This window comes from Mesoplodon mirus (genome assembly GCF_964341445.2).
Source record: "Mesoplodon mirus genome assembly, chromosome: 2".
NCBI lineage: Eukaryota > Metazoa > Chordata > Mammalia > Artiodactyla > Ziphiidae > Mesoplodon > Mesoplodon mirus.
In genome coordinates this window covers 195,843,556-195,871,439 of record NC_138977.1, presented here as the reverse complement: position 1 = coordinate 195,871,439, position 27,884 = coordinate 195,843,556, and positions in this window count along the sequence as shown.

Sequence of the window (27,884 nt, the reverse complement as noted above, 5' to 3'; positions counted from 1 at the left end):
ATGACTTTTTAAAGATGTTTTATTAACTATACTGTAAATACTGAAAAGGGCACAAATCATCAGTGTGCTGCTTGGTGGCTGCTCGCAAATTGAATTCACGTACTTAACCAGCATCCAGATCAAGGTCCATACAAAGTACACACAATGCTTTAAGTTATTCAAAATATCATTTATTTTGCATATTTAGTACCTGTTGTCTGTCTCTCCCACTTGAGTATCAACTCTGTGCAAGTGGGTTTTTTGTCTGTTCTTTGCTGTATCTTCATCACCTAAAACAGTTACTGGCATGTAGTAGCCTTGAATAAATGTTTGTTGAATGAATGAATGAATGAAAGAATGATGTTTGCAACATGAATCTAATGGCCCAAGGAGTATGTCAACATAGTCAAATCTGTTTATTTTCTAGCTCTAAAACTTCAGGTAGCTTTCTGAGCTTCAATTTTCTTATCAGTAAAATAGGACTAAATAACACCAATTTTGCAGGGTTGTTGTGAGAATTAGACAAAATACGTGTACAATGTCTGACATCTAGCACACGCTCAGTATAGCTATCTTTATTTTTCACTGTAACTGCCTTTATAAGGCATAAGCAGATGGAAGGTATGTAGTAAAGAACTTGGCCGTGCCCAGATTGGTCTGACCTTTGTCCCTGGTTCCTGGGAGGTAACTTTTAAACCCCTGGAATTTTCCAAGTGATGGGAGTGTCTTTGTTATTCATGTTGGGCCCCTTAGCTCACACCTGATAGTTTATGCTAATGAGGTGACTCTTGGTCTGCTCAGGCCAGGTGATATCAGCCTCACCTCCAGGGGGTGGAGCAGGGCTGGAGTCTAAGTTCAATCCTATGGACAATAAATCAATCACTCATGCTTATGGAATGAAGCCCCAATAAAACCTCTAGACACTGAAGCTTGGGTGAACTTCCCAGGTTGGCCACACTCCATGCGTATTGCCATACGTCAATATCAACATCTGGAGGGTCATACGTTATGAGGACAATCAAAGCTTTGCATTTGGGAACCTCCCGTACTCTACCCTTTGTATCTCTTCTTCTGGCTAATTTTGATCTGTATCCTTTCCCTGAAATAAACCATAACTGTGAGTATAACAGCTTTCAGGGAGTTCTGTGATTCCTTTTAGTGAATCTGTCCAACCCAAGGGTGGTTTTGGAAACCTGAACTTGCAAAGGGAGGCAGGACCCCTGCGTTCTGGTCCAGGCTCAGTAGCTGGCTGTGTCAACTGGCAAGAGCCACTTGGCCTCACTGCCTCAGTTTGCTCATCTGTGAAACGAGGAGGATAAGCCAAATGGTCTCTTGGCTCCTGTAGCCTTATTGTTAAATGAAGTTCTTTTCTTCTCAGGGAGCATTTGTCTCTGCCTGTTTCTCACACGCAAACACACAAAGAGATGTGTGCAGAAGCCAATCAAGGGAGAGGCCACAACCCCGTCATGTTAGGTGAGGGTGACAAAAGACCCCTTTCCAGGACTTCCCTGGTGGTCCAGTGGTTAAGACTGTGCTTCCACTGCAGCGGACACGGTTTTGATCCCTGGTTGGCAAACTAAGATCCTGCCTGCCGTGCGGCCAAAAAAAAAAAGACCCCTTTCCTGGAGTAGTTGAGTTCACTTGATGAATTCATGACTTGTTCTTTCTTCCCTGTTCCCTAGAGAGAGTCAGCTGTGTTTGCTTCCAGGGTTGATGAATGCCTGCAGATGCTCGGACAGCAGGGCCATTGTGACTGCACAGAAGGGTGCTCTGCTTTCTTCAAGTTCCTCCTGAGGCCCTGCACGGGGGCTCTCACCACACCAACCCTCTCCACCCACCCCTTATCCTTCTCACCCTTTCCTCCTTATCTCCTTCCTATCCTCCATGTCCCACTTAAAAGACTGGAGGAAAGAGGGGCACCTAGGGTTTCCCTGCGTTTCCCCCACTACTCCAAGCACCACATGTTATAATCAATCCTTGAGCACTTGAGCCTCTTCACAATGCATGTCATTTCATCCTCACAGCCCTGAGAGAGAGGAATTATTATTGTCCTTTTGCAGATGAGGAGCCCAAGGCCAGAGTGGTTAAGTAACTTGCCCAAACACATTCAGGCAAGGAAGTAGGTTTGAATCCAAGTCTGGCAGATCCCAAAGTCTTAATGATTCCGTCATTCACTGGGCCCCTCTGACAGTGGGGTGGCAGATTTGAAATTGGGGCTGGGATGGTACAGTAGATTGATTATGGTACCAATTTTTCTCCCCTCCCTGGATCCACACATTTGATAATATCCTCCCATCCTGACTCTGGGTTTGACCTCACCACTTGCTCTGGCCAAAGGAGTGTGGCAGAAATGACAGGTATGTCCATTCCAAGCCTAGGCCTTCAGAGGCTTTGCATACTTATGTTCTGTCTCTCTGGGGCCTCTACCACCACCTACCAGAGGATAACAGATCACATGGGTGGCAGCCCAGGTGTCTCATTCTGGGCCACCCTAGACCAGCCTGCAGACCTGCCCAAACATGGGAGATAGATAGCCCAGTGATGATCAATGGATCCCACAGCTGATAGCAGCTGCATAAATGAACGTGGTCAAGACCAAGGAACCACAGAAATCACCTGTAGACTTGTAGGAAGTGATAAATTCTCATTGTTTAAATTTGAGTTTGGGGGTGATTTGTTATGCTGCAATAAATGAAACATGGGAAAACCTGGTCACAAGGTTCATCAGTTCCTTAAGAGCAATTAGAAAGGACTTCTAAACTCCTTAGTTCTGTGATTTCTTCTCTGGGCCCTTAATACTCTCCTTCCTCGAATTACTTTACACCATCTCTCCCTCAACTCCAAAGTAACCCAGTCCCCACTGGCCTTATGTTCTAGACCTCTGCCTACTATTTCTCAACATGCATGTCCTTCCTGCTCCACAGGCAGCTCCTCTCAGGAGCTCATGGTGTTTCCTTCTTTTATTTTATTTAATTGTTTTTTGGTATGCGGGCCTCTCACTGTTGTGGCCTCTCCCGTTGCGGAGCACGGGCTCCGGGACGCGCAGGCTCAGCGGCCATGGCTCACGGGCCCAGCCGCTTCACGGCATGTGGGATCTTCCCGGACCGGGGCACAAACCTGTGTCCCCTGCATCGGCAGGCGGACTCTCAACCACTGCACCACCAGGGAAGCCTATGTTTCCTTCTTTTTAAGGCTGAATAATATTCCACTGTATGTATACACCACATCTTCTTTATTCATCTGTCAATGGACATTTAGGACATGTCTCCATACCTTGGCTGTTGTGAACAGTGCTGCAATGAACACAGGAGGGCAGAAATCTCTTTAAGATTCCACAGATGAACCTGTGGACATTATGCTAAGTGAAATAAGCCAGTCACAGAAGGACAGATACTGAATGATTCCACTTACGTAAGGGACCTAAAATAGTCAAGCTCCTAGAAGCAGAGATTAGAACAGTGGTTACCAGGGGCTGGGGGGAGGGGAAATGGGGAGTTTTTCAATCGGTATAGTTTCACTTACGCAAGACGCATTAGTTCTGGAGACCTGCTGTATGGCACAGAGCCTGTATTATGCACTTAAAAATTTCTTAAGAGGGTAATCTCATGTAATCCCACAAAAACCAAACCAAACCAAAGGGATATAAGGAAACTTTTAGAGGTGATGGCTATGTCTATTACCTTAATTTTGGTGATGGTTTTGCAGGTGTACCTATGTGTTCAAACTCATTAAATTGCATATATTACATATGCACAATTTTTACATATATCAAATACACCTCAGTAAAGCTGTTTTTTAAAATAAGCATCAGCAGCTCATGGTACAGGTGGAGCCAGTCCTTTTCAGCACAGCTGTATGCTGTGGGCTTTGATTAAATTGGCCTGTTGGTTCAGAGGAAACTGGTGAAGCCAGTTTTGCTTTCTTTTCTTTATCGTGGCGGGGCGGGGGCGGGGGCGGGGGTGGCGGGGGACAAGGGCGCTGCTGGAGAGAGTACTGGAGCTCAGGGAGCAGAAGCTTAGGAAGAAAGGTGAGCCCTGCTCTCGCTCTTGGCCTTCGAGCCTGTGCTCTGGTTCTACATCCTGCTTCTGGAGAACTGCTGGAGGTAAGCGCGGCCCTGAGGGCCCTAAAAGTAGCTGGTGGCATAGGCTTCTGGAAGCTCAGTTCCCAAATCCAGCTCCTCCCTGTACTTTCCGTCTCTCCCATCCTTTCTGGGTCAAGGAATCACCATTGCCTCAAGGTGCACCCCGCCACAGGCTCAAGAATTGCCAAACCCTTTTCTTCAGAGGGCTTTGAGCAGGAGCAGAAAGTATCTCACATTTTAATAGTATCTCTCTGGTTGCTGGTCTGCAGGGGAGAAAAGGCAGAAGCAGCGACACCAGTCAGGAGGTAAAAAATGATGGGGACTTAGACTGTGGCTTGAGCCGGGTGGGTGCCAGCAGTGTGAGATGCGGTTGGATTCTGGATGTATTTAAAGGGTAGAGCCAGCAGGATTTGTTGATGGAGTATACGTGTGGAGTGAAAGAAAAAGGCTTTTCCTAAGCATAACACCCTCTAGGTCCATGCATGTTGTCACAAATGGCAAAATTTCATTCTTTTTTATGGCTGAGAAATATTCTATTGAACATACACACCACATCTTTATCCATTCATCTATTGATGGGCACTAATGTTGCTTCCATATCTTGGCTATTGTAAATAATGCTGCAACAAACATTGGGGTGTATATATCTTTTCAAAATAGTGTTTTCATTTTCTTCGGTTAAATACCCAGGAGTGGAATTTAAAACAACAAAACAAAACAAAACAAAAAACCCCCCAAACGAACAAACAGAACAGAAACAGGCTCAGAGATACAGAGAACAAACTGGTGATTGCCGGAGGGGAGGGGGTGGGGGAGAAGAGTGAAACAGGTGAAGGGGATTAAGAGGTTCAGACTACTGGTTATAAGATAAATAAGTCACAGGGATGTAACGTACAGCACCGGGTATATAGTCAGTATTTTATAATAACTTGGTATGGTGTGTAATCCATAAAAATATCGAATCACTATGTTGTACCACCTGAAACTAATATAGTATTGTAAGCTGACTATACTTCATTTTTAAAGAAAAGCCTTCAAGATTTTGGGGCTGAGCAACTGGAATTGCAGAGATTAACAGAGGTTGGGATGAGCGGGGGAAGCTAAAGAGCTCAGGATACTATATATATATATATACATATACATATACACACACACATGCATACATACATACACACCAACGCACATCCTGTCATGCTCCTCACTGCAGCCTATAAGGTAGAGTTCATCATTCCTATTTTGCAGATGACAGGAAATGGGCTCAGAGAGGTTAAGTGATTTGCTGCCCAGGGGTACAGTGCAGAAAAGCCAGGACTCAAACCCAGCATGTCTAACTCTAAAGCCTGTGCTTCCCAGCAGACATGAAGCTGCCTCCTGAAACGTATATCCCCTTGCTGGGCCTGATTCTGTAAATGTGCCTAATGTGAGCCTGGGCCTCCCTGTCTGACTGGGGACGTTCAATGCTGACACTCAGTGCCCTGGTTTTGAGAATTGCCTGCAGTGAAAGCAGGACACAGGAAGTGCCAAGATGACCCACATTCTCAGCTTGAGGATATTGTGATGTATTATGAATGGATCCTTTTGAAGTACGGTTTTAACACCTAGTTAAATAATAATTCATTCTCTGATATGAGACATTTTGACTGATAGACTCTAATAGGATAATATTATTACTAGTGAATTGGAACATTCCATTAAATATGACATTGCATTCTCTTCTGTCATCTCCAGCTTTCTCCTTCAGGGGAGGGGGTGGTGATGGGGAAACCTGAATTTCTATGGAAAGCAGAGGTTCCTGAGCCCCTTGCATGCGTTTTTTGGTGTCATTAATAAGCCAGTCCTCAAAATCTGAGAACCCATTTTTAGCAGATTTAGTTAATAGCTTTTAAGTACTAAAAAATGTACTAAAAAAGAACTAAACACATACTAAAAGTGCATTTTACTGTGAATAAAAGTAGGATTACCTGTTCCAGGAAAAAAAAAAAAAAAAAAGCCAGTCTTATTGGGAACAGGAGGAGAAACAGAATCTTGTTTCAGGATTTTCACTCACTTATTAAGACCTGATCCTCAGTAGGGAAGTAAGCACTCAAGGCTCTGGTTTCTGGGCTGGGTCAGACCTCTGTGGAAATTCAGGTTTAACTGCTTATTAGCCAGGGGGCCTGTTACAGATACAGCGACCCTTTAGAAAACCTTTCCTTTGCCATTTCTGCTTTGACCCATGAGTTATTTACAAGTGTGTTAATTTCCAAATATTTGTGGAATTCCTAAATTTCCTACTGTCTTTTATTTCTGATTTAATTCCATTGTGGTCAGAAAACATACTTCATATGATTTCAGTCCTTTCCTATTTATTGAGACTTCCTTTTTCATCCTGTTATTTTTATCCTGGAGAATGTTCTAAGTGTGCTTGAAAAGAATGTATATTCTGCTGTCACTGGGTGGAGTGTTCTATAATTGTCAGTTAGATCTAACTGGAAGGTGCTGTATATCCTTCCTGAGGCCCTGTCTGGTTGTTCTATTTCTCATTTCAATTCTGTCAGCTTTCTTCATGTATTTTGAGTCTCTATTATTAGGTGCACGTACAATTATAATCGTTATATCTTCTTGATGTCATGACCGTTTTATTATTATGACATGTCCCTGTTTGTTTCTAGTATTATTTCTAGTCTTAAAGTCCATTTTGTCTGATATTAATATAGCCACTCCAGCTCTCTTTTGGATACTGTTTGCATAGTGTATCTCTTTCCATCCTTTAACTTTCAGTTAATTGTGTCTTTGAATCTGAAGTGTGCCTCTTATATGCAGCATATAGTTGGAGCTTGCTTTTTTATCCAATCTGACAATTTCTGTCTTTTGATTGGAGTATTTAGTATTTAATGTAATTATTAATAAGATTGGATTTAAAATCAGCCACTTTACTATTTGTTTTCTTTATCTATTATACCTTGCTCATTTACTGACTTCTTTTGTGTTAAACACACATTGTTATTGTATTATTCTGATTCTTCTGATTTTTTTAATTGATTTTAAACTCTGTTTCTTTGGATTATTTTCTCAGTGGTTGCTGTAGGACAGTGGTTCTCAAACTAGGGGCAATGCCCCCGCCTCCAGCCATCTGGTTAGGGTATATTTAGAGACCTTTTTATTGGCCATAGCTGGGAGTAGGGGTGTGCTACTAGGAGGAGGCAGGGATGACGCTGAACACCCTACAAGGCAAAGGGCAGCCCACCACAGCAGTTCCTGACACAAAGTATCAGTAGTGCCAAGGACTGCAATACACAGCTTAATGTGTCACAGTCTACTCCAGATTAATACCGACTTGATTCTGGTAAAACATAGAAACTTTGTTCCAATAAAGCTCCATTTCCTCCCCCTCTTTTGTGCTATTGCCACATATGTATGTTAGGAATCCAACAATACAGTGTTAGAATTTGTATGTATTTTTGTATTCCTTGAATAGTTTTGAGGTATAATTTATGTCCCATGAAGTTCACATGTTCAAAGTGTCAAGTCAATGGTTTCTATTCTGCAGTCATATTTTATAAGAAATTAAGAGAACTGAGACGCCTTTATACTTATGTACTCTTTTTTTTTTTTTTTTTTTTTTTGTGGTACGCAGACCTCTCACTGTTGTGGCCTCTCCCGTTGCGGAGCACAGGCTCCGGACGCGCAGGCTCAGCAGCCATGGCTCACGGGCCCAGCCGCTCCACGGCATGTGGGATCTTCCCGGACCGGGGCACGAACCCATGTCCCCTGCATCGGCAGGCATACTCTCAACCACTGCGCCACCAGGGAAGCCCCTATGTACTCTTTTTAATTTGCCCATATATTTAGCATTTTGGGTGTACTTCATTTCTTCTTGTGTATTCAAGTTACCATCTGTGTCATTTCCTGTCCACCTGAAGGATTTCCTTTAGTATTTCTTTAAAGGTAGGTCTGCTAGCAACAAATGCCCTCAGATTTTGTCTATTTGGAAACGTCTTTCGTCTTCATTTTTAAAGGATGGTTTTGCTGACTCTATAATTATTTGTTGACTTTTTCTTTAGTTCTCTATGCCACTTCACTGCCTTTTGGACTCGTTTCTGATGATGAGTCATTAATTGTGCTGTGGATCCTCTGTACACAATGAGTGATTTTTCTCTTGCTGCTTTCAACCTTTTCTCTTTGTTTTGGCTTTTAGCAATTCAACTATGATGTATCTAGGTGTGGATTCTTTGTGTTTGTGTTATTTGGGGTTTGTTGAGCTTTTCATGAAATTTGAAACATTTTTGGCTATTTCTTCAGTTTGTTATGTCTCTCTCTCCCCTCCTAGGACTCTCATTACATGTAAGTTGGTTTGCTTGATGTTGTTCCACAGGTCTTAGAGGCTCCATTCCTTTTTCTTCATTCTTTTTTATTTTTCCCCCTTTGTTCATCAGATTGGATAATTTCTACTGAACTGTCTTCAGGTTCACTGATTCTTCCTTCTGCCCTCTCAGATCCACTGTTGAGCCTATCCAGGTGATGAAATTTTTCATTTTGGTTGTTTTCAACTCTAGAGTTTCCATTTGTTTTTTTTTTTTGTAGTTGTTGTTGTTTTTACACTACGCGGGCCTCTCACTGCTGTGGCCTCCCCCGTTGCGGAGCACAGGCTCAGTGGCCATGGCTCATGGGCCCAGCCGCTCCACGGCATGTGGGATCCTCCCGGACCGGGGCACGAACCCACATCCCCTGCATCGGCAGGCGGACTCTCAACCACTGCGCCACCAGGGAAGCCCTCCATTTGTTTTGTTTTAGTCTAGTTGATATTTTCTTTTGAGGTTCTCGATTTACTGAATTGTTGTCATATTTTCCTTTAGTTTTTTTTTTAAAGGTTTCCTTTAATTATTTGGGCATATTTAAAATAGTTGCTTTAAGGGAACAGTCTTCAGTGCTTTCTGAAAGACTGTCTCCCAGGTTATAATCTTCAGGATGGCTCTAATAAAATTTTCCATTTCTTTCTTCAAAAACAAAAAAAAAAAACCCAAAAAACACAGTTGCTTTGAAATCTTTTTCTGCTAAAATCAACATCTGGGCTCATTCAGAGTCTGTTTCAACAGAGAGTTTTCCTTTGTGTGAACCACACTTTCCTGTTTCTTTGTATGTCTAGTAGTTTTTTGTCAAAAGCTGAAGAAAATTCAATATAATATATTCTATAGCACCTAGAGATTCTGATTTATTTTCCTGAGGGCTTCTTTTAGTTTGTTTCTTTGTTTTGTTCTGTTTTGGTTTGGTTTTAGTAACTTGCCTGAACTTAATCTGCAGAATCTGTCTTCCCCACAGTGTATAGCAGCTGGTGTCTCTGCTCAGTATTTTTATGCTTATTTTTAGCCTGACTTCCTAAGGGAACCCATGTGTCAACATAGCTTAGTAGTTAGCCATTGATTCTGGCAGAGGTTGTATTTAAACACCTCGAGCCCATAACATTCTCACCCTTCCCTGATGGGTCTGTGTGTGGGGTGAGGAGGGCATTCCCAAGTCTGCTGTGGCTTTCACTTTTCCTTGGGCCCTCTCATGTCTCCCTGAACGTGTGTATAGTTTTCCAGTCAGCTGGAGACATGTGGAGAGCTTACTTAGGCCTTCTATCACCCTATCACTTCCAGAGCCTTCCTATCGAACTGATCCACCACCCATCCCACCTGGGACCACAGCCCCAGGCCAGCCAAGCTGCAGGCTTTCTATGTTCCTTTTCTACTGGGCTTGCTGCTTTCCTGACAATGCTATTGAGCATGGACTTTTCACTCTCCATTCCAAATCAAGTTTGCCCCTACTTACTTGCACCCAAGCTGGTTTTCAATTTTTGTCCTGCTCTAGTAAATCAGCTGCACCTACCAAGCTGGGTGGTGGGATGGAAGCTGTCCTGGCCAAGAAGGCTGCAGACTCCTATTGTTCTTACACAAAGTTCCAGCAAATTCGCTAGCAATAAACATCTCTCAATTTGTTATTTGCATTTCGTTGACCTACAGAGCCTTAAAATGGTTTGATTTTGATAATTTCTTCGATTTCTTCCTTGTATTTGGTGAGAGAATATTTGCCTACCTCTTCATATTGTCATAGCTGGAAGTCTCATTTCTGTACATTTTAAAGATTTTAATACCTGTGATCAAACTTCTCTCAAAAAAGGCTTCACTTGCACCAGCTAGATTCAAAAGCACAAGGAGACAGACTTGTACATTTTATATATTAGTCCTAGTTATCCAGACCTTGCCTAGCACTAAAGAGGGCTTCTTACCTGGTTTTAGTAATAAAACTCATTCTCTTTCATGGCAGAATTGTTATACATTTGGTGTTTTTCAAAGCATTCATGGAACATAAGTGGAAATCGGAAAGTGACCTGAAAATTTTCAAATAATCATAAATAAATGAATATCCTTTGCTTCTTTCTTTGCTTCTCTTTCTTGGACTGTTGCCCTTCGGTTTCCATGGGAATATATGTTTGGGAAGAAATATAATTACATTGGCTTATGTTCTTAGCTTAGAGAGATAGGGAAGTTTTGTAGAGGACTGAGGATCTTTTTTTTCTTTTTTAATAAATTTATTTATTTTTGCCTGCATTGGGTCTTCATTGCTGCGCGTGGACTTTCTCTAGTTGAGGTGAGAGGGGGCCACTCTTTGTTGCAGAGCACGGGCTCTAGGCATGCGGGCTCTAGAGCGCAGGCTCAGTAGTTGTGGCGCACGGGCTTTGTTGCTCCGCGGCATGTGGGATCTTCCCGGACCAGGGCTCAAACCCGTGTCCCCTGCATTGGCAGATGGATTCTTAACCACTGCGCCACCAGGGAAGTCACAGGACTGAGGATCTTGAAAAGGGGATATCTGGCCCTAGTAAGCTTTGGTGAAATGAATCCAGGTTTCTCAAGACAAACAGATTTTGGCAGTTTAATGATATTTTAAAGATAAGACATGCAAGACATGATCTTTTTTTAAACCTCAAACAATATAGAAAACAATTATGTCCTCAAAAGTATTTCTCCCAAGTCTGTCAGGTTCCCAGTTCCCCAACCCAGTGGCAACCACTATCACCAATTGTTTGCATTTTCCTCAAGACATATTCTATGTAGATTCAAGAGTGTTTGTGTGTGTGTGTGTGAGAGAGAGAATGTGAGAATGAGTGACAGACTACTTTTTACACAAAAAGTAACTTCTTTTTCACTCAATAATATATTTTGGAGATTATTCCACATCAGTACTAATGAGCTCTCTTGTTTTATTTCTTAGGCTTATTAATTTTGAATTCTGAAATAATTTCAGGCTTAAAGATAAAACTGTATAAGTAATACAAGAATTCCTGTATAACCTTTCTACAGCTTCCCCAAATGTTAACAACATCTATAACCACAAGACAATTATCAAAACCAGGAAATTAGTACAGACATAATACTACTAGTAATCTCCTTACCTTATTCAGGTGTCTCCGATTGTCTCACTAATGATCTTTTTCTGGCCCAGGATCAAATCCAGGACCCTGTATTTAGTTTTCATGTCTCCTTAATTTTCTCCTGTCTTGGAGAGTTTCTCAGTTTTGTTTTTGTTTTTTGTTTTTGTCTTTTATGACTTTTTGAAGAGCACTGTCCGGTAATTTATAGAATGTCTCTCAATTGGGGTTTATAAGATGTTTCATTATGGTTAAATTCGGGTTATGCATTTTTAACAGAATACCACGGAAGTGATGTGTGTCCTTCTCCTTGCAGCATATCAAGAGGCATACGATACTGATATGTTGCATTACTAGTGAAGTTAACTTCGAACAGTTAGTTAAGGAGGTGTCTGCCGTATTTCTCCACTGTAAAGTTACTATTTTCCCCTTTGCAATTAATAAGTATCTTGGGAGAGCTTTGAGACTATGTAACACCCTGTTTCTATCATACATTTTCCCATGAATTTTGGTATCCAACAATGATCCTCACTTGCAATAATTATTACTGTGCTATTTGCCAAGTGGTGATTTTCTATTTCAATCCTTCCTTGAATTTTTATTTAACTGGAATTCTGCTCGAAGGAGGAGCCTCCCCTTTTCCTACATATTAAAGTTTATTCAACTATTTATATCATCAGGACTTATAGATATTTATTTTACTGAGGGATAGATATTTATTTTACTGAGGGCAATAATCCATCATCGTCATTACTTTGTTGCTCAAACTATATCAGATTTGGCCATTGGGAACTTCTTCAAGTAGCCTCCTGACTCTCATTCTTTGTTCTAATAATTCTGAATAATAATTAGAATAACTTTAACTTACCCTTTATTCTTCCTAAGGCAGTTTCACAATTATGTCATATGATCCTTGTCAGATGAGGCTTTTATTATTTCTGCAAAAGATGGAATTCATTGCTTGCCCGACCAAGCCTCGTCAAGGAGAGATCTGCATCCACCCACTCCCAACCATGGTCCTGGGCCAGGGATGGGTATTTTACTCAAAGAGCCAACTGAAAGACCAGCTAATAGTTTATAACTTATCCTTGCCCTGACAGATGTGAGATGATCAATCCAATGTCGTCTCTTGGAGTGGACTTTGAGACAGAAGAGGTCATAGTCATTTGTTGAGCACTCAAAGTGGAAAGGAGAATGGGGGAACACAGTGAGAAGCAGAACCCATCCAAGAGACACACCCACACTGCCCCCAAGAGAGGCAGACAGCAAATGTTCCCACAAAGCCCTGCCTGATGAATAAGAGTTTGTTTGTATAAGGGTTACAATTTAAGTATAAATTAGAACAACTTAAATCAGGGGACCTAATTACCACTCCTTACCATAAAAAGAAATGAAATCGGTTAAAAGTTAAAAAGAAATTATTGTTTCCAGACCTATGTAGTATATAGAGCAGAAGGGAAAAATGGAATAATAACCTTACATATTATTATAAAACCTAAGAATAAAAAGGAAATAGCCCATTCACCACATACTGGATTTAATAAGAAAAGGCAAGAATAAAGCAAGTAATACTTTGATACACCCTGAGCTAAATTTTTAAATAACATACATATGTTTTTTATAATAAAAGTTTTCTATTAAAAAAAAAAAAAAGCCCTGCCTGCTGTACCTCGCTTCTCGTGCTTGGCTTTTGAGTCATCTCTCTCTCTTCCCACTCAGTATCTGCACAGACATATTTCACCCGGGTTGTCTTGAGTCAACTTTGATTTCTTGTACCCAGAAACCATGGACTAGAACAAACCCGATTTTAAAGTGGAAATCCAGGCCTTGAGGTGTGGAGCATCTTGTCCTTAATTCTGTAGCTGGTTGGCTAGAGAACTAGAAACTGAGTCCCTGGCTGCTGCTCTGTTCTCACTAAATCTCCAAAACCTCAAGGGAGGTATTTTAGAGGATACTTTTAACGTTCTGATTGTGTTCCTCTAACCTAGAATGGAATGAGGAAACATGAAAGGGATGTTGGCCCACGCTCACCTGAGGAATTTTCCTTGACTAAATCTCATCATAAATGTTCTTCTTTTCCAAAGGACAACCAAGGATAGTGCTGATTATCAAGGGTCAGAGAGAAAAAGTTGGCTTTAAAGATTTATAGGTCCAAAATAATTCTATACTATAATAATTCTATGCTGGTGATCTGGCCAGAGAAATATTTTGATTTTTATTATTTCCAAAGCCTGTCTCCATAAATAGGATCAAAGTTGATGGAACTTGGTAGCCGCCAGCCAGCCCTGATGCTTGTGGGACAGGGGCAGGCTGCAGTAAGGTACATCTTAAATGTCCCAGGGTGTGGCATAGCTCCAATTCACCCTTCCCAACTTCCCCCATAGGATCAAGGAACATCATTACAAAACAAAAGAGACAAAAAAGAGATGACAGGAGCAAGTCATGGGCCCAAGGGTGTTCTGAACCCTTAACAATCATCACCAACTCCATCCATACTAAGGAAAAAGTTCAGACTATGAAAACCTCCTTGGGCTGGAATGGGCCTAATAAATCAGACCTCCCTAAACCATGCTGGCAGGTTTTGCCCAGGACCTATTTCCCCAGAGGCACTGTTATGTCCCCAGAGAGGTTAAGCAGTTTGTCCAAGGGACCCAACTAGTAAGTGGTGGTGCTGGGATTGGACCTCCAAAGCCCTGTATTTATTGTATGGGAAGCAGCCAGGGTGCTACCAAAGAAACCTCCCTTCATTTAGGTAGCTGGGTGGTGATAGCACTTTCTTTTCAATCTTTTTCCTATACGTATACTTATTTCATAGTTTTTATAAATATCTGTGTACATACACATATTGGAGCCTACTTATTCACTTAACACCATATCATTAACATTTTCCCATATCAAAACTTTTCATAAGCACTCTTTCTAATGGCCATGTCATAACATCCCCCAGAGGATGCTCCCTCCTCCTTGATTCACATCCTTTCTCAATGACTCAGAATATTTCTCTGTTAGCACTTGGATAACTTTTTCCACTGTTTTATTGTGAAATATATAGAAAAGTTCAAGTAACACCAATGTATAGTTTCACAAATAATCCAAGGTGAGCTCCCTTATGACTACTTACCAGACCAAGAAACAGATGAAAACCAGTCCCCAGAGCCCACTCTGTGCTTCCTCCCTCCTCCAGATTTTCAGCTAAAATATTTTAAAAGTTCAGTGTAATATGATGTTCCTGATCTAATGACTTTGCACCACATTAGAGGAGCAACCTTTGTCCAAAAGGGACAGATCCTTTTCTTGGGCTTTGCAAATAGCTCAGAGGCATCAGACTCTCCAGAATTTGTTAAAAATTGCACATCTCTCGACAGTCATTTAAATACCACAGCTTTGCCCTAATATTCTTTTGCTCAGAGTTACTGACTTTCAAGCCATTTCTAATGACCATTCCCAGATGCCTAGATTTGCTTGGCCTGCAGTCTGATCTAGCATCTCTGTCCCTAAAAATAGCTTCCTTTTATGTTTTACCCTGGTTTTTCAGATCTCCCCAGTGGTCTTTCATCAGATCCTCTCCTCCTGTCTAATTACCTGTGTCCTGGAATCTCTGTCAAGCAACTCTCCCTTCTTCAGTAATGCAAACATTAAGCCACTTCAACGTCCACTAATTAGACCTTTTGTCCTGCCCCAGCCAGACAGGAATACTCTCAAAACCACATGGAAGGGATATAGGCATTTTTGTCATGCTTCCCTACTCCCATATGTACCACCTACTTGGAGAAATGATGCTCTGGAGTTATACCATTGGGGGTTATTCCCTTCAGTCCTGAAAACCTTTTGATCTTTCAATATTTTTTATTATGGGTTTAAAATTCCTGGGAATGTAAACATCATATATGTCCCCCACCCCACAGTGACATTGGAGGGAGCAAACATTGAGCTCAGTGTGCTGATGGAGTGGTTCATACTGCCCCAGATCCTCAGAGAAGACAAGCATTGTAAATGTCAGACAAAAAGCCGAGTGAGGGACTTCCCTGGTGGCGCAGTGGTTAAGAATCCGCCTGCCAATGCAGGGGACATGGGTTCAATCCCTGGTCCGGGAAGATCCCACATGATGCGGAGCAACAAAGCCCGTGAGCCACAACTACTGAGCCTGTACTCTAGAGCCCATAAGCCACAACTACTGAAGCCCACGTGCCTAGAGCCCGTGCTCCGCAACAAGAGAAGCCACCGCAATGAGAAGCCCGCACACCGCAATGAAGAGTAGCCCCCACTCGACGCAACTAGAGAAAGCCTGTGTGCAGCAATGGAGACCTGACACAGCCAAAAATAAATAAATAAATAAAATAAATTAAAAAAAAAAGCTGAGTGAGATCAACCATGGAAACCATGTAGCATAAACCAAAGATATGGGGAACAGAGTAAAAATAACAAGGTTTTTGAGATAGAAAATGAAAACAAAATATGTGAACACTTTGGTGACACAACTTAGGATACCTCTTCTGGAGGTGTATCAACATTAGTCCCCTCTGGTCCCCTGAGCCCACCCATTCTTTTGACTCTCCTTCAGTCAAGTGATTTTCAAGCCATGGTTGTTTGAGGTTTAATTCTCCTAGAGTCCATTCCTAGTAACTGATTATTTGGACACATTGTCCAAATTGGAGTCATTCTTATTTCTCCCTGGCAACTTTTCAGCTTCTTTTCCTTGTTCTCACTCTGGCCCCAGCCCTTCTCTTCCACACTGCCTCTTCTCTTGTTTGGTTCAGAATTCATAGGAGAGAATTCTTAGGAGATGTGTAAGAGTCACCAGAGTCCTAAGAAATGTTAGTCAGATTTGGTTACAAGTAACAGAAACCCAATTCAAACTGGCTTAAGCAATAAAGGGAATGTATTAGCCCTGAAAAGTCCAGGGGAATTTCAGACTTCAGAGCCACTTGATTCAGAGGCTCAAACAAGGTCATTTGGACCTGGTCTCCATCCCTCAGCTCTACCTGCCTTTGGGTTGGCTCCATTATAAGAACCAGGGTGCATTTCTAGAAGATTGGGGAATAAAGGCTAACAGGAAAAAAAACAACAGGGTGCCTACTACATAGGCTTAGGAGCACTAAGCATATCCTAGCAGAGTGATTTCCAAGCTATAATCCATGGAATGACTATCAGATTCATCTGGTCTCTGGTTGTTATTGTTGTTGTTAAATGCAGAGACCTACTGAGTCAAAATATCTGGGAGCGGGGCTTTGCAATCAGTACATTTATCTACCTTCCCCATTAACTCAGATTTGCAGCCAGGTTGTGAATTACTGCCGCAACTTGTAACTATGGTTCAGGACCAAGGATAGCGGTCCATGTGCCCTGCTTTGACCACAGACATTCGTGGGCTTGCTATGCTCATGCAAGACAGGCCTGGGCAGAAAGAGGGGCAGGGCTCCAGGAGGGGTGGGGGGAAGTCCCCAAAGAGGCCTCTCACGTAGAGCCCCTTGTCAAGGCAACGCCAGACGAAGGAATGTGAAGCTGCCCTTCTTTGGCATTCCAGTGCTCACATCTTGCTTTTTTGGTACCAGAGCCTTTGTGCTGGCAAAGCCAGGTGCTTTCTTTGTCCTTTGGCACCTGGATCCAAGGCCTTACAAAACTTTAATCTTTATTATTCCCTTTAATATAGCAATAAATCTATAGTGGGTTCCTGTGAAAGAGGCACTACTGAGAAGAAGGAGTGCAGCTGCTGTCTTAACGTTCCATCTTTGTCCAAAAAGTTATGTAAGAGGAGGGAAAAGGTTTTTAAATTCATTGGCTTAAAAAGATCAGTGATGTTACAGCAGAGCCCTCTCTCAGATCTCCCAGATGTCATCAGCTCCAAGAAATCTGATCTAGAGTGAAAAACCCTGTCCTGCTGCCAACAGGAACTGTCTGTCCACATGTCCTGAGGATGGACAGGAGGAGGCAGCCTGATGCAGACCAGGCTGTGCTGGAATCCCAGGGATGCCTTTTATGGCTCTCCTAGAGTCCATTCCTCTTCCTTCTCTGAGCAGCTCCCCAGATTTCCTGTTGAGGAATCACCTCTTCCCCATGGGGAAGTTGATCAGAGATTAGGTGTTTTTTAGGGGCTCTGCCCACTGATTCCCAAATTGTAGCATGCACAGATATGGGGAGTCTCTTGAAATGTAGATCCGGATTTGGGACGTCCAGGGTGGGGCCTGAAATTCTGCATTTCTAACAAGTTCCTGGGTGATGCCAAAGCTGCTGGCCTGTGCGCCCATTCTCAAGCATTTGGCCATCAGATGCTTCCAGATTCTGGAATCAAAATCTGAGTGTTGAAAAGCTTGGACTTGCTTCCTGCCTCTGCCTCATGTCACCTGCGAGATCCTGCCTGTTTCTTGTTCAGGCTCTCCAGCCACCCCTCCCACCCTATGAGCTCCCAACATCCCTGCTTAAAAAATCCCCTTCACTTTGGTCAGCCTTGGTTTCTGAGAGGTGCAAACCAGAAACCCTAAATGACGTGGTCTCTGAGCCTGTTTCCTAAGCTATAGAAGAGGGGCACTAATCCCTAGTGGGAAGGTATTCACGATATTAAGGTGACGGAGATGTAGGACACACCCTGAGATGCTGCTGGCCCCCATGAGGCCCTGAGTGGAAGCCCCGCTAGGAACCCTCACGGCTCTGCCCTCTCCCCAGCCACTGCTTAGGTCCAGGTAGCAGTTAGGACAAAAGAACACAGGAAGCTATTAAAACTTTCAGCTAAGAGATTGATTTTTCTAATTACCAGTTAGTGTCTTCCCTTCTGGGCCTCAGAGGCCTGTTCATTCTTATTTAAAATACAAATCGTTCAGATTTTCTCGTGTAACTAGCTTAATGTAAAATTCTTCACATCCTAAAATACACTTTCATTAACTGACTTGTCAGGTAGAATAAGTATCTTTAAGTGGTAATGATATAATTTTTCTTGACTACTAATTACTAATTAGCTACTAGTTACTACTTTCTCAATTTACTCTGTTTTTTGCTTTCTTGAGAATGATGATAATTATAATAATAGGAACCATTTATTAATCTTATTGTTAATGATAAACATTAAGAACCAGTATTTAATGAGTACTTAGGTGTGCCAAGCAATGAGATAAGTATTGTATATAGTCTGTGTCATTTAATTCTTACAGTATACTCTATTATAGAGTGTTATAATTCTCATTTTACGCCGGGGAAATTGAGGCACAAAGAGTCTGGTAACTTGCACAAGTTACAAAGTGGTGGAATTGGAATTGGTATCAATCCAGGCAGTTTAACTCCAGAGTCCATCCTGGTAACCACTATACTAGACTTGACAAATGCTTGTACAAATGTGTAAAAAGGAAACAACCAAAATGGATTGGGTAAATAGGACTGATATATCCAATACCACTGAACACTATGCAACTATTAAACAGCCAAGACAGAGCTACGTGAATAGACAGGGAAAAAAGTCCAAGATATATTTTTTGTGAAAAATAGTATGTTACAGAATAGGTTTATTGTGTTAAAAAAAAGCCATATAGACATCTTAGTATCTATGTAGAAAAACGTCTGTAAAGGAAGATATACACCAAACTAATTCTAAGAATTAGGATGTGGAAGGGAGAAAACTTGCACTTTAAATTTTGATATGCATCTTTATCAATTGAAGTTTTTATAACAGGTACATAATATTTAGGAAATTAAGATAACAAAAGTTTTGCTCTATAGGAAACAAAAAAACCCTTGGAAGAATATATTCCAAACTGTTGTCATTTCTGGGGGCTAGGGAGTAGGTTGACTTTTATTTGCTATGTTACATATATCTGTAATGTTAACATTTTTACAAAAGGAATGTATTAATTTTATAGGGTGAAAACCACAATAAATGTACATTTTACAAATGGTATTTTGCCTTGGTAAGGAGACAAGAAATCCATAGCATCTCGTCTTGAGAATCTTTTTTTTTTTTTTAACATCTTTATTGGAGTATAATTGCTTTACAATGGTGTGTTAGTTTCTGCTTTATAACAAAGTGAATCAGCTATACATATACATACATCCTCATATCTCCTCCTTCTTGCATCTCCCTCCCACTCTCCCTATCCCACCCCTCTAGGTGGTCACAAAGCACTGAGATGATCTCCCTGTGCTATGCAGCTGCTTCTCACTAGCTATCTATTTTACATTTGGTAGTGCATATAAGTCCATGCCACTCTCTCACTTCGTCCCAGCTTACCCTTCCCCCTCCCCATGTCCTCTGTCTTGAGAATCTTAATTGCATTTTTCCCTGTAACACAATTCCTTATTCCCAGTATTAGTGTTATTTAAAAGGTGATATTCCATTTGCTAAAAAGCACCCTACAGTTGAGATGAACTGTGCTGGGTTGTGGGGACTGGCTTCTTCTTCAATGGGAATCTTTCACTGGGACCTGGACTTCAAAACACAACAATCAAAACAAAAGGAAACAAAATCCCCTAAGGCTGAAATATGGTTTTTCCCAGTTTATACATAATTAGTGGTACCCAAGGAATGCTCAGAAAAATATAGTTATCAATCCCAAAGGCTTCTGTGAGTTAGTTTTTAAAAAGATGATGGAAATATCAAAAACGGATAGACACTAGTTACATGTGGGAAATGGGATTGAGGATATGCTTTGTTGACCTAAAACAAATAGACTGCAGGCTATTTCTCCAGCAAAAATGGGTTTATTCAAGATCAAGACAGAATTGTATTTCGGGGTCTGCAACCAAGGTGAGCCAAGTGCAAGTCCCCTCACAGCAAGAGAAAGAGAAACTTTTATAGAGGAGAAAGGAAGTCCAGAAGGCTATAGTAAAGAAAGAGTGACTGGCTTTTCATTGGCTGAGTTGTTACCAGGAAACAAGAGGAGTCTTTCTTCTTCCTGTTGGGCTCTGCTGTCATCCAGATCATGAGAGCTCACCCTTCTGGTCTCCCAACTCTATTTTATTTGAGGTTTCTGTTTATTATTATTATTATTATTATTTTTTACATATTCTATATCAATTGAAGTTTTTACAACAAGCACATGATATTTAGGAAATTAGGAAGGAAACGGGGCGAGGCAGACTTTAACTTCTTTTTTGTACTTTTATGTTTGACTCTTTATAAATTATAGCATACGATACTGTTATAATAATTTATTTTTATAAAAGAGAGATGATAGATTTATATTGTGAATGTGGTGTTTTTTGAATGTGTAGTATTTGGGGGATTTTCTTAGACCATTTCTAAACTGACAACATGAAGTGTTTTCTGATAAAAACTACATGGAGGGCTTCCCTGGTGGCGCAGTAGTTGAGAGTCCACCTGCCGATGCAGGGGACACGGGTTCGTGCCCCGGTCCGGGAAGATCCCACATGCTGTGGAGCGGCTGGGCCCGTGAGCCATGGCCGCTGAGCCTGCGCGTCCCGGAGCCTGTGCTCTGCAACGGGAGAGGCCACAACAGTGAGAGGCCCGCGTACCGCCAAAAAAAAAAAAAAAAAAAAAAACCTACATGGAACTTGGACTTCCCTGTTGGTGCAGTGGTTAAGAGTCCGCCTGCCAAGGCAGGGGACAGGGGTTTGAGCCCTGGCCCAGGAAGATCCCACAGGCCACGGAGCAACTAAGCCCATGCGCCACAACTACTGAGCCTTTGCTCTAGAGCCTGAGAGCCACAACTACTGAAGCCCGCGTGCCTAGAGCCTGTGCTCCACAAGAGAAGCCACTGCAGTGAGAAGCCCGCACACCACAACGAAGAGTAGCCCCCGCCCGCTGCAACTAGAGAAAGCCCGCTCGCAGCAATGAAGACCCAACGCAGCCAAAAATAAACAAACAAATAAATAAATTTATTAAAAAAAAAACTACATGGAACTTGGCAATTTCTACAATCCTTCACATTTTTAGACAATGATTAATTTCTACAGGAAGTGTCAGATTTGTCAATATCCAAAGACAGCCAAACACTGGCAGAGAGAGTAAGATACAAAAGAATTTCCTCCTGGTACCTCTATGTTCAGAACTTAGGAAATCTACACTAGTGCCTGGTAAACATGGCATGTTAAAGAGTACATTCTCTAAAAGACACTTTTGGCAGAATTGTAACCACATAAAGGACAGGGTAAGCACTTCTAGCTGGAGCCTCAGGAATAGTCAATTCTTTGAGAGCAGGGCCCCCTGTATTGATCTGTGTAGCCCCAGTCCCCAAGCATGGAGTCTGGCCGGGAGCTTGTCCTTAGCAAAGGATAAAGGGTAAATGGGCACCATGTACGAAATCTACTCACAGTGCAGACTCACAGACAGACTTGAGTTATAATCTTGATGCCACCATTTAGCAGTCTGTTGGCCTTGGCTGAGTTACTTCACCTCACTCAGCCCCCATTTCCTCACCTGTAAAATGGGCATAATCATAATTATACTTAGTTCTCAGGACTTTGTAAAGATTTAATGATGTACTGTGAGTAAATTGCTTAGAGAAGTGCCTTGCACATGGTAAGCAATCAACAAATGATAGCTTAAAAATTATTTTTCTTCTTTAGAGTTCCAGTTGTTTGTTTGTTTTGCGGTACGCGGTCCTCTCACTGTTGTGGCCTCTCCCGTTGCGGAGCACAGGCTCCAGACGCACAGGATCAGCGGCCATGGCTCACGGGCCCAGCAGCTCCGCGGCATGTGGGATCTTCCTGGACCGGGGCACGAACCTGTTCCCCTGCATTGGCAGGCGGACTCTCAACCACTGTGCCACCAGGGAAGCCCTAGAGTTCCAGTTTTAAGGATGAGAATAGAAGACCCGTTTAGCCTCTCCAACTCTTGGAAATCACTCCAGAATCAAACCAAACCAACGAGGAACAAAATCACAAACTGTATCTTTGATGAAATTGTAAATCCCAACTACTGCTGTCAAAAAGCAGATAATGGAGTGGGAACTGTAGCCGAGTAAAGGTAAATATACAAGCACTTGAAGAAGGGGAAACTAATGAGAGAGACTAGGAATCATAACACCTCAGAAGGCAGGGGTGAAAGCAGGAGGTTAGTCTGAGTTTTTTCAAAGCTCCAGCAATTGAGCAAGTCTACCTCCTTCACTCCCACAGGATACCAGAGGTGTATTCTTTGGAGAAATTGAACCTGAGAAGTTCAGAACTTAAGAACAGTAAGCAGGGAACTCCCTGGCAGTCCAGTGGTTAGGATTCAGCACTCTCACTGCCGAGGGCCCGGGTTCAATCCCTGGTCAGGGAACTAAGATCCCACAAGCTTCGCAGTGTGGTCCCCGCATAAAAAAGAAGAGTAAGCACATGGAGAGCAGCAAGTGGGGTTAATAGTAGTTGAGGGCTAGACTGAAAATGAGAGGAATAAAGGACAGACTGCTGTCACTGGTCAGGGAGAGCCCTAGTCCCCCTACCTGTTCTCAAGAACACCTGTAGCTCGGTTTATTCACCCCTGACAGCAGATGGGAGGGCTGTTTGGGGAAAACAATGAGTGGCTTGAAAACACTGAGTGGAATATTAGATTGGATTATTTGTCCCAATTCTTTTTTTAAGTTTTTTTTCTTTGATGTGGACCATTTTTTAAAAAAAGTCTTTATTGAATGTGTTACAATATTGCTTCTGTTTTTATGTTTTGGCTTTTTGGCCACAAGGCATGTGGGATCTTAGCTCCCCGACCAGGGATCGAACCCACACCCCCTGCATTAGAAGGCAAAGTCTTAACCTCTGGACCATCAAGGAAGTCCCTGTCCCAATTCTTAACTCCCTAACTTTATTACACTGAATAAAGTTCAGTGTAATAAAGTTCACATCCTCATTCTTGCTGGGCCTCATAGTAAGTAGGATATAGTGCCACATCCCTTGACTTTGGCTTTGGCCATGTAAATTGCTTGGCCCCATTAGCAGATGTGAAATGAACAGAGACTTGAAATAAGCTTGCGTGGTTGGGTTGCTGTCTTGCTCTCCTGCTTTTCACCATGAGAACAATATTCCATGGGTAGATACTGGTATAGGAGGATAAGAGACATGTGGAGCAGACTTGAACCCAACTTGAGGCTTGGGTCCAAGCCCAACAGAGCCAACCTGAAGAGGGGAGAAGGAAGAAATAAATGCTTGTGCTGTATGCCATTGAAATTTTGTGGTGGTTTGTAACGGAAAGGAGCCAATATAGAGGCTGACTTACGGAGGTCTTCCCCAAAAGAAAAGTTGGCTCTCTACTTTTTCACTACACAGTGAAGGGCACCAATTGACAGGCATTTTGCATCCCTACAGAGCTTCCAGTCAGCTGTTTAGTGCATTACTTTTATTTTATTTTTAAAAAACATTTATTTATTTGGCTGTGCTGGATCTTCAGTCACGGCACACAAGATCTTTTGTTGCAGCATGTGGGATCTTAGTTGCGGCATGTGGGATCTTAGTTGCAGCATGTGGGATCTAGTTCCCTGACCAGGGATCGAACCCAGGCCCCCTGCATTGGGAGTGCAGAGTCTTAGCCACTGGACCACCAGGGAAGTCCCTAGTGTATTACTTTTAAGTATGAAAGGATAGCCAAGGATCACCAGGCTCTCAAGGAAAAGAGTTCAGAGGAAACAGGCAATGCAGAGAGTAGAACAAAACATTTTTAAAAAACTAATAATAATCTGAGGAGATAAGAGAAGATATTACATCCACAAGCCCAAGGTCAAGGACAGGGTGCTATTGCTATATGGAAAAATAAAAGATGGAAAATTCAGAGAATAATTAAGAGCTCTTAGAAATTCAAAATAGGATAGTCAAAATGAAAATTGCAACAGAAGGGCTGGAAGTTAAAGTCAAGTAACTTGAAAAACAGTTGGATCATCAAAGGGAGAACATAAGAACATAAGAAAATAAGACTTTTTTTGAGCTCTAGAGAGTAGTTTGGTGAAAAGCTTTGAAAAAGAAATATAATCATCATCAATACCTCAGAAAAAGAGGGATGTCGAACTGGTTAAAATTTTGCAGAAAGTTTATGGTTTTAGTTAATTACTGTAAGAAGGAAAGGACCATTAACTGACATATAATTACACTGGTGTGAACAACCAACAAAATTAGGACAAGCAGCTGTTAGTGAAGAACAGGGCACAGCAAAGCCTTCAAAGCCTCTTAGAAATCTGTGTCAAATAGGTAAATTATGTTATGTTAGTGGCTGTATGAACTAGAAGAGCTTTCTTTTTTTTTTTAATTTTTTTAAAAATTTTTTAATTTTTTTGCTTTATAACAAATTTAATCAGTTATACATATACATATGTTTCCATATCCCCTCCCTTTTGCATCTCCCTCCCACCCTCCCTATCCCACCCCTCCAGGCGGTCACAAAGTACCGAGCTGATCTCCCTGTGCTATGCGGCTGCTTCCCACTAGCTATCTACCTCACGTTTGGTAGTGTATATATGTCCATGCCGCTCTTTCACTTTGTCACAGCTTACCCTTCCCCCTCCCCATATCCTCAAGTCCATTCTCTAGTAGGTCTGTGTCTTTATTCCTGTCTTACCCCTATGTTCTTCATGACATTTTTTTTCTTAAATTCCATATATATGTGTTAGCATACAGTATTTGTCTTTCTCTTTCTGACTTACTTCACTCTGTATGACAGACTCTAGGTCTATCCACCTCATTACAAATAGCTCAATTTCATTTCTTTTTATGGCTGAGTAATATTCCATTGTATATATGTGCCACATCTTCTTTATCCATTCATCCGATGATGGACACTTAGGTTGTTTCCATCTCCGGGCTATTGTAAATAGGGCTGCTATGAACATTTTGGTACATGTCTCTTTTTGAATTATGGTTTTCTCAGGGTATATGCCCAGTAGTGGGATTGCTGGGTCATATGGTAGTTCTATTTGTAGTTTTTTAAGGAACCTCCATACCGTTCTCCATAGCGGCTGTACCAATTCACATTCCCACCAGCAGTGCAAGAGTGTTCCCTTTTTTCCACACCCTCTCCAGCATTTATTGTTTCTAGATTTTTTGATGATGGCCATTCTGACTGGTATGAGATGATATCTCATTATAGTTTTGATTTGCATTTCTCTAATGAGTAAAGATGTTGAGCATCCTTTCATGTGTTTGTTGGCAGTCTGTATATCTTCTGTGGAGAAATGTCTATTTAGGTCTTCTGCCCATTTTTGGATTGGGTTGTTTGTTTTTTTGTTATTGAGCTGCATGAGCTGCTTATAAATTTTGGAGATTAATCCTTTGTCAGTTGCTTCATTTGCAAATATTTTCTCCCATTCTGAGGGTTGTCTTTTGGTCTTGTTTATGGTTTCCTTTGCTGTGCAAAAGCTTTTAAGTTTCATTAGGTCCCATGTGTTTATTTTTGTCTTTATTTCCATTTCTCTTTTAGGAGGTGGGTCAAAAAGGATCTTGCTGTGATTTATGTCATAGAGTGTTCTGCCTATGTTTTCCTCCAAGAGTTTGATAGTGTCTGGCCTTACATTTAGGTCTTTAATCCATTTTGAGCTTATTTTTGTGTATGGTGTTAGGGAGTGATCTAATCTCATACTTTTACATGTCCCTATCCAGTTTTCCCAGCACCACTTATTGAAGAGACTGTCCTTTCTCCACTGTACATTCCTGCCTCCTTTATCAAAGATAAGGTGACCATATGTCCGTGGGTTTAACTCTGGGCTTTCTATCCTGTTCCATTGATCTATCTTTCTGTTTTTGTGCCAGTACCATACTGTCTTGATTACTGTAGCTTTGTAGTATAGTCTGAAGTCAGGGAGCCTGATTCCTCCAGCTCCATTTTTCGTTCTCAAGATTGCTTTGGCTATTCGGGGTCTTTTGTGTTTCCATACAAATTGTGAAATTTTTTGTTCTAGTTCTGTGAAAAATGCCAGTGGTAGTTTGATAGGGATTGCATTGAACCTGTAGATTGCTTTGGGTAGTAGAGTCATTTTCACAATGTTGATTCTTCCAATCCAAGAACATGGTACATCTCTCCATCTATTTGTATCATCTTTAATTTCTTTCATCAGTGTCTTATAATTTTCTGCATACAGGTCTTTTGTCTCCTTAGGTAGGTTTATTCCTAGATATTTTATTCTTTTTGTTGCAATGGTAAATGGGAGTGTTTCCTTGATTTCACTTTCAGATTTTTCATCATCAGTATATAGGAATGCCAGAGATTTCTGTGCATTAATTTTGTATCCTGCAACTTTACCAAATTCATTGATTAACTCTAGTAGTTTTCTGGTAGCATCTTTAGGATTCTCTATGTATAGTATCATGTCATCTGCAAACAGTGACAGCTTTACTTCTTCTTTTCCAATTTGGATTCCTTTTATTTCCTTTTCTTCTCTGATTGCTGTGGCTAAAACTTCCAAAACTAGGTTGAATAAGAGTGGTGAAAGGGGGCAACCTTGTCTTGTTCCTGATCTTAGTGGAAATGGTTTCAGTTTTTCACCATTGAGGACGATGCTGGCTGTGGGTTTGTCATATATGGCCTTTATTATGTTGAGGAAAGTTCCCTCTATGCCTACTTTCTGCAGGGTTTTTATCATAAATCGGTGTTGAATTTTGTCGAAAGCTTTCTCTGCATCTATTGAGATGATCATATGGTTTTTCTCCTTCAATTTGTTAATATGGTGTATCACGTTGATTGATTTGCGTATATTGAAGAATCCTTGCATTCCTGGAATAAACCCCACTTGATCATGGTGTATGATCCTTTTAATGTGCTGTTGGATTCTGTTTGCTAGTATTTTGTTGAGGATTTTTGCATCTATGTTCATCAGTGATATTGGCCTGTAGTTTTCTTTCTTTGTGACATCCTTGTCTGGTTTTGGTATCAAGGTGATGGTGGCCTCGTAGAATGAGTTTGGGAGTGTTCCTCCCTCTGCTATATTTTGGAAGAGTTTCAGAAGGATAGGTGTTAGCTCTTCTCTAAATGTTTGATAGAATTCGCCTGTGAAGCCATCTGGTCCTGGGCTTTTGTTTGTTGGAAGATTTTTTATCACAGTTTCAATTTCAGTGCTTGTGATTGGTCTGTTCATATTTTCTCTTTCTTCCTGATTCAGTCTTGGCAGGTTGTGCATTTCTAAGAATTTGTCCATTTCTTCCAGGTTGTCCATTTTATTGGCATAGAGTTGCTTATAGTAATCTCTCATGATCTTTTGTATTTCTGCAGTGTCAGTTGTTACTTCTCCTTTTTCATTTCTAATTCTATTGATTTGAGTCTTCTCCCTTTTTTTCTTGATGAGTCTGGCTAATGGTTTATCAATTTTGTTTATCTTCTCAAAGAACCAGCTTTTAGTTTTATTGATCTTTGCTATCGTTTCCTTCATTTCTTTTTCATTTATTTCTGATCTGATTTTTATGATTTCTAGAAGAGCTTTCTTATAAAAGTAGACTGCAAGCTCCACGAGGGCAGGACTCACGTCTTGTCTCATTCATATGTATAGCAATAGATTTCTTTCTATATATACATGAGGAAATAGGCTATGATTTGAATTATCACTA